Consider the following 13,031-nt stretch of genomic DNA (forward strand, 5'->3'; position numbering starts at 1 on the left):
CTCTGTGTTCAGCTCTAACCGGGCTTTTGAACAAACCACACTTTCCAATGCACTTTGCAGTGCACCTGCAATCTTAATTTTTTGATGTCATGACATGGTTTACTGTATCGTGTACGTTGCCTGTTGAATTGTCCAACCAGCTACACAAAGAGCCTTTGCTTTACTGTAAAATTAACACAGAGTCTTGTGTAGGTATTTTTAACTTTGACAGTCTATTTTAGGCAACACAGAAGAGAGTTTCAGTGCAAGTCACGTCATTTGATTTCAGTTTAAGTATTACATGGTAAGATATCTGCTTTGTGAAATGCTCCAGAATGTTTGCATTAATAGATTCTCTAAAGAAGAACATGACTGACTTCTTCAGGCAAATCCCTCCAGCACAGCTGGGAGCCGAGGCAACTGGAAACAAAAGAGAGAGAGAGGGGTATGTACGTCATCTGCCCCACACTGAACACTGTGCTTGGCAGGCCAGTGGCTGCAGTGACACACATGCTGCTGCCCTGCATTGTGTTTGTGTCCCAAGTACTGGGAAATGCTCATGCAGGCTTTGGGCTCCCAGCCCAAAGCCAAGAGCTAACTCTTATGCTACTCTGCAGTTTAGCAGGATTGCACTGCCAGATTAAAAACCCACTCTGCCAACTAGGACGCCTGGACCTGAGTTTCAGGGTGGATAGAAAATTAGCCTCCCACCAAGATAAACACGGGAGGTTTCCCATGAGGAAAGCAGTAGAACAAAGTAGCACAGAGACAGTTTTAAATCTATCAGTGCTACATCAAAACTGACTAAATTGTTTGTAGCATGACACTGATTTACAAAAAGGTTTCTTGATTCATCTTAACCCTCACTAGGGCCTATGCTAGCAGGAAGGAAAAACTCTATTAAAATTCTGTAGCTGAAATAAAAAGTGAATAAATGGCAACAAACTCCTTAATTCATTGATTTAATCTCTCTAATTTTTCCCATGAGGCAGTTTATATGGGAGTTAATGAGGTGTCAGTCATCAGTCATTGGACACTGCTCCACATTCAAGAGGCTGATTAAACAATATAGGTGCTTATTTCATTCTGGCAGCACAACAGGATTGAGATTATTAGTTAGGAAAGAGACTAGACATTTTGAGCAAGGGAGAGGCAATCATTCTAGTTATACCAGTCTGAAGCTATTCTCATAAAACTCAGTATAATATTAACTTTTTCCTTATTTGGATTGGAACAGAGTAAAACACCTAAAGCATGGTATGAGGTATAAACCAAAATAGGGCACATGATTTTAACACGCAGAGTTACTCCAAACCTAAAACTGAGAAGGGGGTCAGCATGCGTAATGGACATCTATCTTCCAAAGGAATTTCTCTGTACAGACAGAGACTGTTGGAATAACTTCCAACCTACTTACAAATTACAGAATCAAGATATAAAAAAACAAAGTTTCCTGTTTTGTTGTAGTGGATCATTTTCTTCCAGTATTTTTTTGGTGACACGGAACAGTTGTCAGTTTATATGGTACAGTTCTTTCACTAATTTCATCATCCTGACCAATCAACTCCAGATATTCCTATCTTCTCTGTAGCATCATTTACAGCATTCACCCGAACCTGCAATGAATTAGTTAAAGAACTAAAACCAATTACTTTTCTTTTTGCAGAGCTATTTTTTATTATTTTATCTCCTTGAACAAATCAGTGAAATAACAAGACAGGAGGTGGAGATGGTTTGAAATCTTATGCAATAACACTTAAACCCAAGCTGTTTAAAGCACCTTGTTTCAGCGAAACACTAAGGATAACCCCTGTGAAGTTTTGATTCAGTGATGAGGATGTAGCTAAAAGTTAGCATCAAAGTAATAATGTCAAAACCAATGAAAAACTAGTTTTTTACTGCCTTAAAGGATTATTAAAATATGTCTGTTGAAATAGATGTTCTTTGTACCTGTTAAGGCTGACCCTACACAGTTGTTGAACCTAGTAAGCAGCAGTCCATTAACAGCAGTGAGCTGAAAAGCAAAACACAAGAGAGGAAATACAGTAAACACATTTTTGAGGTACTCACGAGTATTGGTTATTATCTGCAACAAGATTCCTCAACCCTGTTTGAATGAAGACAGTTCACACTACAATTCCCAGTACAACCGTGATAACATAACCAGACTTCCATGGAGTTACTAGGCAAGATTTGTAAAAAAAGGTCCATCATACAACTGAAGAGTTTCTAAGCCTGGGTGACCTTTGGCTCAACTATCTGCCTCCAGAATTACAGAAAACAGCCACACACTTCTCCATGAGCTGGAAATAGTTAGTTGTTATTTGTGGGAATCAAAGAGAGATTTTCCTGAGAATATTAAAATTAGCTAAATACACAAACAGCAACTTATCTCAAGTAGCAGTATGATCTCCATGCAATGGGATAGCATGACCAAAGTCTGAGAAGTAAAAAATCTGTGAACATGACGTTGATTCTTAAGCTGTGGCTACTGGTCTCCCCACAGTCAGAAAAAGAAAGTTTTAAGATCAGGTGGAAAAAATGGCAGTGGGGGTATGTGGGGGGATGAAGTCCTACAGATCCAGCAAAATTTTTCTCCTATTGGCAAGTTCTAGCCCATACTCTAGACTGTATCTACCTATCTTTGGATGTGTAGTACATATAAAGTTGTGATTTTTTGTACAGAGAAAACAAAAATTGCAAGTTTGTGTCAAGCACCATTCATTATCAGCAGTCACAACGAAGGCAGCAGCTTCCCAGCTAACGAGGTCACAGTCTTCAATGCAGACAGCACTTATACAAGGAGGGCAGCTTACACTGACCTCTCTTCCAAATGCTAGGGGTGTAATTCAACAATACACTGACAATACATCAATATGGTTATCTCAGGAAACTTTCCTAACTAAACTTACTCCCCTTCCATACTGCAGTTCCCTACTTATTCAGTTGGGTGGATCCAGCTGCTTATGGGTCTGTGAGACAATCACGGAAATAGTTCGCACTAAAAAATAAGCTACAATTTTTATTAAAGCCTAAGTCATCTCAGTGACTCAGCTTATACTACTGCTGAAAAAAGCAGTTGTATTGGCACGACACAGTGATAGTGAATGGGAGGACAGGGAAAGGAAATAAAAGCTTAAGGGTGTAATTTCTTTCTCTATTAAAAGTAATGTATAACGAAAACAGTCTTTAGCTGGAACCTATTCAAGGTTAATACTCCTTCTTACTTCACATCAAATATCAGACCAAACACCAATAAAGAAAGTGGTGGGTGTCTTGAAGTCACTTATCCCAAAGTCATTATACTTGTGATGATACCATATCTGAAATCTCCCATACAGTCATTGTCACTGAATCAAGTCAACACTACCTCTTGCACCTATAAGAAATCAGTTGAAAGGAGACAGACGATCCTTTCATGTGAGATCAGTGCCTAAACTCCATACTAATTCTTTTCTCCTAGATTCCTGGTTTCTGGCATTAGCCGGTAATTCAGCTGAGGATCCTGCTGCTTAGCTGACCCTGCACTGCAGGAACAGCAAAATGGAGGAAAAAAGTTGTTTTTCTTCTCCTTCTGGAGCATTCCCAAGTTCTGGTCCGAACTTGTTAATTAATTTTTTCAGGAATCAGAAAAGAGCAACCAGATGTTCATCACTCCTTTGTTTTCAGGATCTGCTCAGCAGTGACAGAGAAGGGCAGTGAAGCTGTTGAAGGGTCTGCAGCACAAGTCCTGTGACAAGTGGCTGAGAAAGCTGGGATTCTTTAGCCTGGAGAACAGGAGGCTCAGGGATGACCTTATCACTCTCTACAGTTACCTGAAAGGAGGCTGTAGCCAGGTGGGGGTTGGCCTCTTCTCCCAGGCAGCCAGCGACAGGATGAGAGGACATAGTCTTAAGCTGCACCAGGGGAGGTTTAGGTTGAACATTAGAAAAAAATTCTTTACAGAAGGAGTGAATAGACACTGGAATGGGCTGCCCAGGGAGGTGGTGGAGTCACTGTCCCTGGTGGTGTTTAAGGAAACACTGGATGTGGCACTTGGTGCCATGGTCTGGTTGACAACGTGGTGTTTGGTCACAGGTTGGATTTGATGATCTCAGAGGTCTTTTCCAACCTAACTGAATCTGTGATTCTGTGACAGTGAGTAGTGTATTTTGCTGCACACTGACCTGTCAGTTTGTATACTGCAAAGGACAATGTTTCAAGACTCTGGCACTGGAGCATTCAGAGTTGGATTTTGGGATACTGCAGAAACCTGAGTTCTGACACAGGAGGAACAGATGTTAACAGATGTAGAGAAGCGACACTCTTTGGGAGGGTTGCAGCTTGAAGCAGCAATTTCATTGCTCTTTGATAGATTCAATTTTGAAGGAGAAGGAAAACAAAGATGTTTACAACTTTGTTCTGTTCAAGAAAGCACATTTTCCCAAATATTCAAACAGCATAATAGTAGATTACAGAAAATACAGGCTCAAGACCTCCTGCTCCTTGATTCAGATCAAGAACCTGAATGCAAGTTTTCTTTGCCTCAACTAGAGAGCTCTGGCATTGGTGAAATAGTTGTCTCCACCTTTTTATAAGAAAGTCCATCTTGTTCTGATGATGTTTTATTTTATCTTCTTCATTATGTATGAACACTTGAATGTGAGGTGCCCTGGAATGTCCTGTCCCTGCTTCTTTGAGCACAATCCAGCTACGTTTCTCCATTGCCTTCAAAAATGCTGTATTGTCCTGACACAATACTTTCATACTGTCCCTTCTTTCCACAACATGAAAAATGAAAACAACCCTCACTATGAACTACCAACCTTCAGAAATCCTTCTGGTGGTGCCTTGTAGCTTCCATACTCCAAGACTACCCAGTTGGACTACCCAGTTGGACTACCCAGTTTCTAGCAGGCATAAAATCTCTCAGCTACGTCTATTTCTATGTCCCAGGCTTTCTGGACTGCTCTTCTGTAGCAATTGCTAAATCCCACTTGAATATAATTTTAAAAAACCTCTTTTCGTATCTCCTCCTCTGTTCCTCCCAAACATTCACAACAGTGCTTGTCCTACTTTCACAATACTCAGTGCTTTTAATCCATTTCTAGGCCTCATCACTAGCTTATCTCATTCCCAACAACCTTACGTAGGAATCTAGTTCTTCTTGAGATTTAAAGAGTCCATTAGAGTCAATTTTCTACCATACAGCAGGAAAACAACCTCCCTCTCTAAATTAGAGAAATTTTCCTCCTGACACCACTCTATGCCTATCACAGAATGTACCAGCAGAAATGAAGTCAGACACAGCTAATTGTGTACATCCATTCTTTACCTCTCTTCACAGGACCCCCCCTCAAGGCCTCCATCAAAAGTAGACATGGTTAGGTCAGGAATGGCACTTAAAAAGTCCAGGGACCCTCAGATAATCTCTCAAACCCCGACCAATGCCATTACTACTGAGTTATGGACAAGTCTCAACTTTTGTATCTCAACTTAGCCTGTTTGAACTTTTTGAGGATTTATTAAATATTAATTGAACCAGGGAGCAAAATGCAAGACATAGTCTGGCAGAAAGACATTAATTTGCAATGCTAGACAGCCAGGATCTCTACTACAGTAAACACTGTATTATTTATGAAGAATGGAATTACTGACAGAAGAAATGAAACTATTTTATTTTTCATAAATATTCAATATTAACGCCAGTTAACTACTTGGCAATGTGAAGTGAAATGATTCCATAGTAGCCATTCAGATTTCTTTCAAATTGGAAAAAAATTGGTATCATAGTACTTTTACTCTAGTGGGGGAAATCAACTGGAACATATATTATTACAAATATAGGCTCTACTCAAGATGAAAGTAAGTAAGTACCTGGAGCTGATTCTCTAAAAATCTATGAGAATGAATGTCCTAGCATCTCAACTACTTTAGCTAAAGTTTCTGGTTAAAAATTACACTAATAAACACCTCCCAAATATTAAAAGTAAACCAAAGCATCCTTTAATATTCCCCATGCCTCAGCAAATAAAACTTCCCAACTTTTTACATTAATACTTATTCTTATACGTCATGAATTTATTTGTTCCACTATGCACCAGGAGGTTGCAAAGGGGGCTGAAAGAAATTATACTGAAAGAACTTGGATAATATTGTGAAAGCAACAAAGAAACATGGAAGTTTGTATTAGAAAGAAAAGAGTTTAATCTTAAAAGAATAATAAAATCATTTAAATAAGCTACTATGCAATTTTTAAACAAAAATAACTTGCAACTGAATTCAGAGTTTGTTTGCAAAACCAGATATTAAATCATCCTATTCAATAGCTGTACTATCCCTTCAGGCTCTTTATGGGGCCAGGTGTTGCCCTGCTTCCAGGGCTGTGTCTTTCGAAAGACCTGAGTCTCTTAAAACTCATTTGCTTTAAACCATAAAGCACCTCTTTACCTCATCAGTGTCACCCCTGGCTTACAATGTTGCTGTGAAATCATATTCAGATTTCTTGTGTCTGAAACACAAACTGTTTCAGGTCTGTCTACTTGTCAGTATCAGTGCCAATCACATATTATCAAGCTGGTTCTGAGTCAGTTAGCTTAAGCATTTAAATTAGTATTACTGCATTAATGTAACCCTCCACAGGGGCTAATATTTTCTGCCTTTTAGCATTGTGTAATGTAGACAATTCCCTTTACAGTTTTAGTTAATGAAAGACTCTTTTCCACATTTTCTTCCAAAAACTGTTGTGTAACATCACTGTGTACTGTAAATAGCTTCCCACTTCCATCTGCTGCCTGAAGTGTCTGCTCTAAACTGCTCTGGTTTGCAAAGTTTTTGCTTTGTAGTTCTTTGGCATAAAGCATTTGTTAGCCTTGTTGTAATTTCTTCTAGACTACAGCTGCCAATAAATCAGGCAGTGGCACACAAAGGCTATACTATTAATACATTCTTACTAGTTAGACTCTAAAGGAGTACCTAAAAAAATTAATTTTAATGAATAGATTTCACAACAGATTGGACATCATGAACCCCCTAAATTCAGTGGGATACAGCATTACTAACCAGTTAATCTGAGTACCTCTTCCTCAGTGCCCCAGGAGTAAACAAACACTAAAGGTCCCACAAACATGATATGGATAACAATAATTCTTGACTTAAATTTTGTTTGTGACTACAGTGACAAAAACATATTAAAGTGATAAATTAGAAGTTATCATGGCTGATTTCTAGTACAGATCATACTGATTTTCACCTGTAACAGTCACTGCCACAGTTCCCAATGAAGTTCAAATTAACCAAGATAATTTTAATGATGCCAGGTAATTCTGAAATGTGGTTGTATTGAGTTTGCATGGCAGGGGTTTGGCAGTAGAGGGGCTACTCTGTGAGCAGCTGCCAGAAGCCTTCCCCTTGTCCAACAAAGCCAATGCCAGATGGCTCCAAGGTAGACCCACTGCTGGCTGCAGTTGAACCCATCAGCAACGGTGGCAGCGCCTCTGGGATAATGTATTTATGAAGGGGGGATAAAAAACCTCAGCACCTTCAGCCAGAAAGAGGAGTGAGAATGTGTGAGAAGAACAGCTCTGCAGGCACCAAGGTCAGTGATGGAGGAGGAGGAGGTGTTCCAGGCATTGGAGCAGAGACCTCACCCTGCAAGACCATGGTGAGGCAGCTGTGCCCCTGCAATCCATGGAGATCCATGGGGGATCAGAGACCCACCTGCAGCCCATGCAGGACCCCACTACAGAGAAGGTGGATGCCTAAAGGAGGCTGTGAACCTGTGAGAAGCCAGTGACAGAGCAGGCTCCTGGCAGGACTTTTGGAACTGTGGAGAGAGGAGCCCGCTGGAGCAGGTTTGCAGACAGGATTGTGACCCCATCAGAGGGACCCACACTGGAGCAACCTGTTCCTGAAGGACTGCATCCTGTGGAAGGGACCCACACTGGAGCAGTTCATGAAGAACTATAGCCTGTGGGAAGGACTCATATTGGAGAAGGCCCGCCTTTTGTAGGAAGGACCCTTCATTGGAGCAGAGGAAGAGCATGAGGAGAAAACAGTAAATGTGTGATGAATTGACCACAACCCCCATTCCTTGTCCCCCGGTATTGCCTGGGGGGAAGACATAGAGAAATTGAGAGTGAAGTTGAGCCTGTGAAGCAGAAAGGGATAGGGAGAATTTTTTTTTAGATTTGTTCTTATTTTTCATTTTAGTCTTGTGTTAACAGGCAATAAATTAATTCACCCAAACTGCCCCTGATGGTAATTGTGAGTGATCTCTCTCTGTCCTTATCTCAATCCATGAGCCTTCTGTTATTTTCTCTCTCCTGTCCATCTCAGGAGCGTAGTGACAAAGTAGTTTAGGTGGGCACCTGGGAAGCTGGCAAGATCATCCCCCCCCATCACTGATAGCACAGGGACTCACAGTTTTACAGTTACATTCCAACACAACATGCTAATACAAGTCATTCTATGATGACCAGAGTCTGTAGCCTTGTATTGCTTTGGTGTGCACTGTACGAACATCAGAGATATATCTCCCTTTTCAAAGAATGTGAAACCTAATAGTTGCATGCACAAAAGCTTCTCAATAAATTATAGACTAAACCAGGTTTCAGGATGTCATTTAGACGACAATTTAAGAGCCCCAAGGAGGGATTAACAATGTCAATTTCATTCCTAAGATTTGCTTAAACTGTTCTTAAAAATCTCCAATTAGGGGAATTTTGAAACCTCCTTAGGCAATTTAAGCTACTGTTTTAGTATCTTTAATAATAAATGTTCTTATTATCTAACCTGTATCTTCCTTGCTGCAACTTAATCCAAGTACTTTTGCAGTCTAAAAGCAACAAAACAACAGACTGCTCCCATCTCTCTGCAGAGCTAAGAGACACTACTTTGAGCACTTCAGATATATCACCCTTGTCTTCTCCTATTTAGATGTGTCAGTCTTGATTCATTTTCTCACAAGACACATTCTCCAGACCTCTAAACCTTCTTCTTGCTCTTCTGCGGACTCTGCCTATCTTTTGTGAAGCATTGTGCCTCAGAAAGACAAAGTACTTTAGTTGAGGTCTTGTAAATATTGAAGGGAATAAGAGAACCACTTTGCACAACTCAAACCATACTCCTACTTGTAAATCCTGGCACGGTATTTACTTTTTGCACAGCAGGATGACAGTACTGGCTCCTGTTCCTCTTGTGTAGCACTGAACCTCTTACTTATACCAAATACCTTCTTGAATCCTTGTTACCTCAATCTTGTATTTGTGCAATTATGTATCTGTGTTTAAGAGCAACACCTTGGTCTCATTTCTACTGAGCAACTTTTTATTTATCAGAAACAATACATGACTTATAAATATGACTTCTTTTTCTTCCTCTTCTCCAGTAAACTGAAGTCCCTCTCCTTTCACTGTTGTCTAGTAAATATGTGGTATAGCATTATCCATGTCACTAATGATATTCAGATTAGCTGCCACACCAAGGAGTTAGTCTTGGGCAGCTGGTTTCAATCTGCCCTTTTGCTCCGACAGTGCCTCACTGATAACCAGTTGTTAATGGTTTTCCAAGGACTGGGGCATCCTGCACAGTAGTTTCATACAGACTATGGGTTTCTAGTTAATTTACAAAAATTTCATGAAATTGCATTGAAAGCCTGACCACAGTGCAGATCTATGACATCACTGCTGCTCTTCTATCTTTGAGGCTTATTACCTTTTTAGGAGAAAACTAGAACACTTGGAAAATATTTCTTTTCAGTGGGAACCTGTGTTGCTGCTACTTATCTCGATGCTCTCCCATATATTTACTTCAGTATCTTACAGCAGTTTATAAACAAGTGATCAACACACAGAGGCTACAGCTAAAAAAAAAAAAAATTCTGTTAAAAATCTGCACAGAAGATACTAATTGCAAACAGGCCATAGAAACTGCTGACTGGGTCTTCTCTTGTCTAAAGAGAAGATCTTGCCTCTGTTTTCCACTGTCCTATTTTAGATTCTGGGGTCAGGACAGCTTCACATGAGCCAGAACAGGGCAGGTGCCTGCTGCAGGTCACCTCAGGGTGACATGATCCTCTGCCTCAGAACCACACCCATTTTCCAGTGATTGGCTTATCTCCACAACTAGGTCATCATCGTGTCCTTGCGAGGCCACCGCTGTAACCCACCTGTAACCCAGGTGATATCAGCACTTCCTGGGACTGCCTGGCAGGTGAGGCCATACCTTGGTCAACCCCAAAGCACAGCAAGAGCAGAATGTCCTCCCTCTTCCCTGCATGGGGATGCCATTTTGTTAATGGTATAAACACCAAAACCTTTTTCAAGCTTCTCAAGAGCTTCTCATATATTCTTGATATATGTCATATACAAGCATGGTAAATATCTCTATAGATACAGCAAGGTGGGTATATTTATAAATGCATACAGTTTATAATAATGCAAAATATTTGCAAAAGTTTACATATAAAAGATTATTTAATAAGAGGTACCAAAAATAAAGTTTAAATATGAATAGAAAATTTAAAAAAAGGCAGAACATACAGTCGTACAACTACCAGTTAACAAGACAGATGAAATCCCAACCAGACTGCTGCACAGTATTACCTGGTCTGTCTTTGGACTTTGTGCTGTGCTGCAAGATACAGACAACACTGCCTACTAAAATGGAAAATCAGAACAAAAATTTAACTTTACAGTAACATGTGTAGGGGCACTAGGAGAAGTTCACAATGGATTTTCCCCAAAAGGGATAATGTCCACTGGATAAATGACAGCTGCGATGAAATTTCTGAAACAAAACCAAATTGTCCAGTGTGACAAGGGCAAGGGATGACACTTACCAAAAGGCTTCTCTAATGTGAATGCTTCCCCTGAACACGATGCAGCAGTAAACATGCCTCCTGTTAGGACAAAAGATGAACCCCTGAAGGCAACTTCCAAATCACGTATACCTTACATAGCAGACTGGGCTTACAAACACAGGATCTCTCCTAAGTTATCATCCAGCTGGCTGAAAGCAGCCAACAAGTAATTCATCAGGCTCACTCTTCAACAATTTTTTTCAGCAAAGATCCAGCATGGTTGTTCAGACCTACACAGTCTTTCCCATTCAAGTCCAGGGAAAAGTCCGTGTTACAGCTGACAGTAATGGCATCTCACTGAACAAGCTCTTTGTGATGCCTGTTTGCACTGGGACCACTTCAAATAAATCTAGTATGGGTTTGGTACACTATTCTGAGCAGCCGTGAACAAAAAGCAGCCTTGTTAAAATATATCTCCTTTTCTAGCGGTAGAAAGGGTCACCTTCCTCTGAATTTCTTGGGGTTTTCTACGTTTCAGTAGCATTTGTTATTCTTTTACTTTTTGCACCTGAAATGCAGACTGGCATTACCCATCCTTTTCCTTTCAAGGGTTTGGGGAAGGACAGCCCTTCAGGGCTGTGATGTGTCTCTTAAACACCCCAGAGATCTCCTGCTTTGCCAGTATTTGCAACCGGGCCACAACTGCCTGAGAGACATATCTGATTGCATCTTCGGCCATGTTTTCAGCCATGCTTTTAACATGTGGCTTAATAATCTCCAAACTCTTTTAGAAAAATGGTATAGGTTTTGAAAAGAGGTTGCGGAATACAGCTTCTACTCCACCTGAGCTCTTTAATAATTCACGAACAAGGAGGGGTCCTTTTAATTCTTCTACTACCCTTTACTACTTATTCTTTACTACATGATGGTGTGTTTCCTTAAAACATCAGAACCTTTCAGGTCAACAGATAAAACTTCAGAGTCTCCTTTCCACTGCAAAATAAGAAATGTTTGTTTTCATTTGTGTTTATTTCCGTGCTGCCTCTTTCTACGTGAGGTTGTTTTACTGGCACATAAAGCAGTTTGTACTACGTTGCTGCAATGAGCTCACTGCTATTACCATGTGCCAGAACACAGCATGATAATGGGACCAATAAATCTCAAACCAGCTGGTACTCAACAAGGTTTTGTGTAGAGGTAGATTGGGATAAAAACCTTCCAGGCATGTCAATTAAAAAGGAAACTGTCACTGGTTACCCCAGGAGAAGTTTCAGAAAAACTTGCTAGCTTCCCAGCTGAACAAAGAGTACAAGGATTTTCATCCATTTTAAGCTTTGTTCCCTAATTGCAGGACTGAAGACCAGGTCTATGGTTGGTCAACAGTTAAAGCTCTGTTGTTGGAACTAGTAAATGTTTATACATTCCAGCAATATGCATATGGATGAATAATGGACTTGTCACAAAGAATAATGCCACGTCTTACCCAGCAGCATTATTAATATTATTCCAGCTGCCTGGGTATTGTATTTCTGCAAACCCCATCTCCCACTGGCCTGACAGCTTCCAGGGGCTTTGAATAGCTGTTTGGTAAAGTTCAAACTGGTGTTTTGTGGGGATATTCTGGTGTAAGCATTGTTGGGGAGCATGATGTAAAAACCGCAGTTTACCATCCTTCTTTTTCTCCCACTCTGGCTTCAGCTGCTAAACATCATGGACTTGAGAGGCTTTTATCCAGCTGTTAAACTTCTTCAACAAGCACCACCACTTCACAAACAGCTGTTTCTTCCTTACTTGCCTTTTTACCGCTAGAAACTTCTCAATTTTGCATCTACTGTCCTCAGTAGCGCTCACTTTTTAAAGTTCTTTAAAGTTTATTGGAATAAAACATCCCCTTTATACCTTGGTGACTGTAGTCTATTAAACAGTATGCTGATCCTTTCTCACTGTCCTGAGGACACCTAGGGATATTGGGAAGTGTGGAACTTGGCATGACAGAAATGGTATGGAATAAGGGGGTGGATATTGTCCTGGTTTCAGCTAGGGTAGTTAATTCCTTCTCAGTAGCTTATTCTAATTTCTTACCGTGCTGTATGTTGGATTTGGAATGAGAATGGTGTTGATAACACACCGATGTTTTGGGTTTTGCTAAGTCGTGTTTATCCTAAGTTTTTTTTTCTTGTCTCATGGTCTGCAGGTGAGGAAGTTCACAAACTAAACTGGGGCAGGTGACCTGAACTGACCAATGGGGACATTCCATACTATAGAACACCAT

At 40.4% G+C, this 13,031-nt stretch overlaps 1 protein-coding gene across 8 annotated transcripts in view; it reads right to left on the bottom strand.

Annotated features, from left to right (window-relative positions):
* PRLR (prolactin receptor) overlaps window positions 1-13,031 on the bottom strand; it is a 146,834-nt gene that overhangs the window by 62,193 nt on the left and 71,610 nt on the right. The window contains exon 2 of one of the 8 annotated variants that reach the window (XM_027634569.1): window positions 10,799-10,858. The exons of 6 other annotated variants lie outside the window; for them this stretch is intronic. The gene's annotated coding sequence lies outside the window, so the exon portion shown is untranslated. Of the gene's footprint in view, window positions 1-9,672; window positions 9,811-10,798; window positions 10,859-13,031 lie in introns of those variants that run through there. One more of the 8 variants, XM_027634563.1, reaches the window with a different exon arrangement.

Source organism: Corapipo altera, unplaced genomic scaffold (genome assembly GCF_003945725.1).
Source record: "Corapipo altera isolate COAL_440 unplaced genomic scaffold, ASM394572v1 61411, whole genome shotgun sequence".
In the NCBI taxonomy this organism is placed as follows: Eukaryota; Metazoa; Chordata; class Aves; order Passeriformes; family Pipridae; genus Corapipo; species Corapipo altera.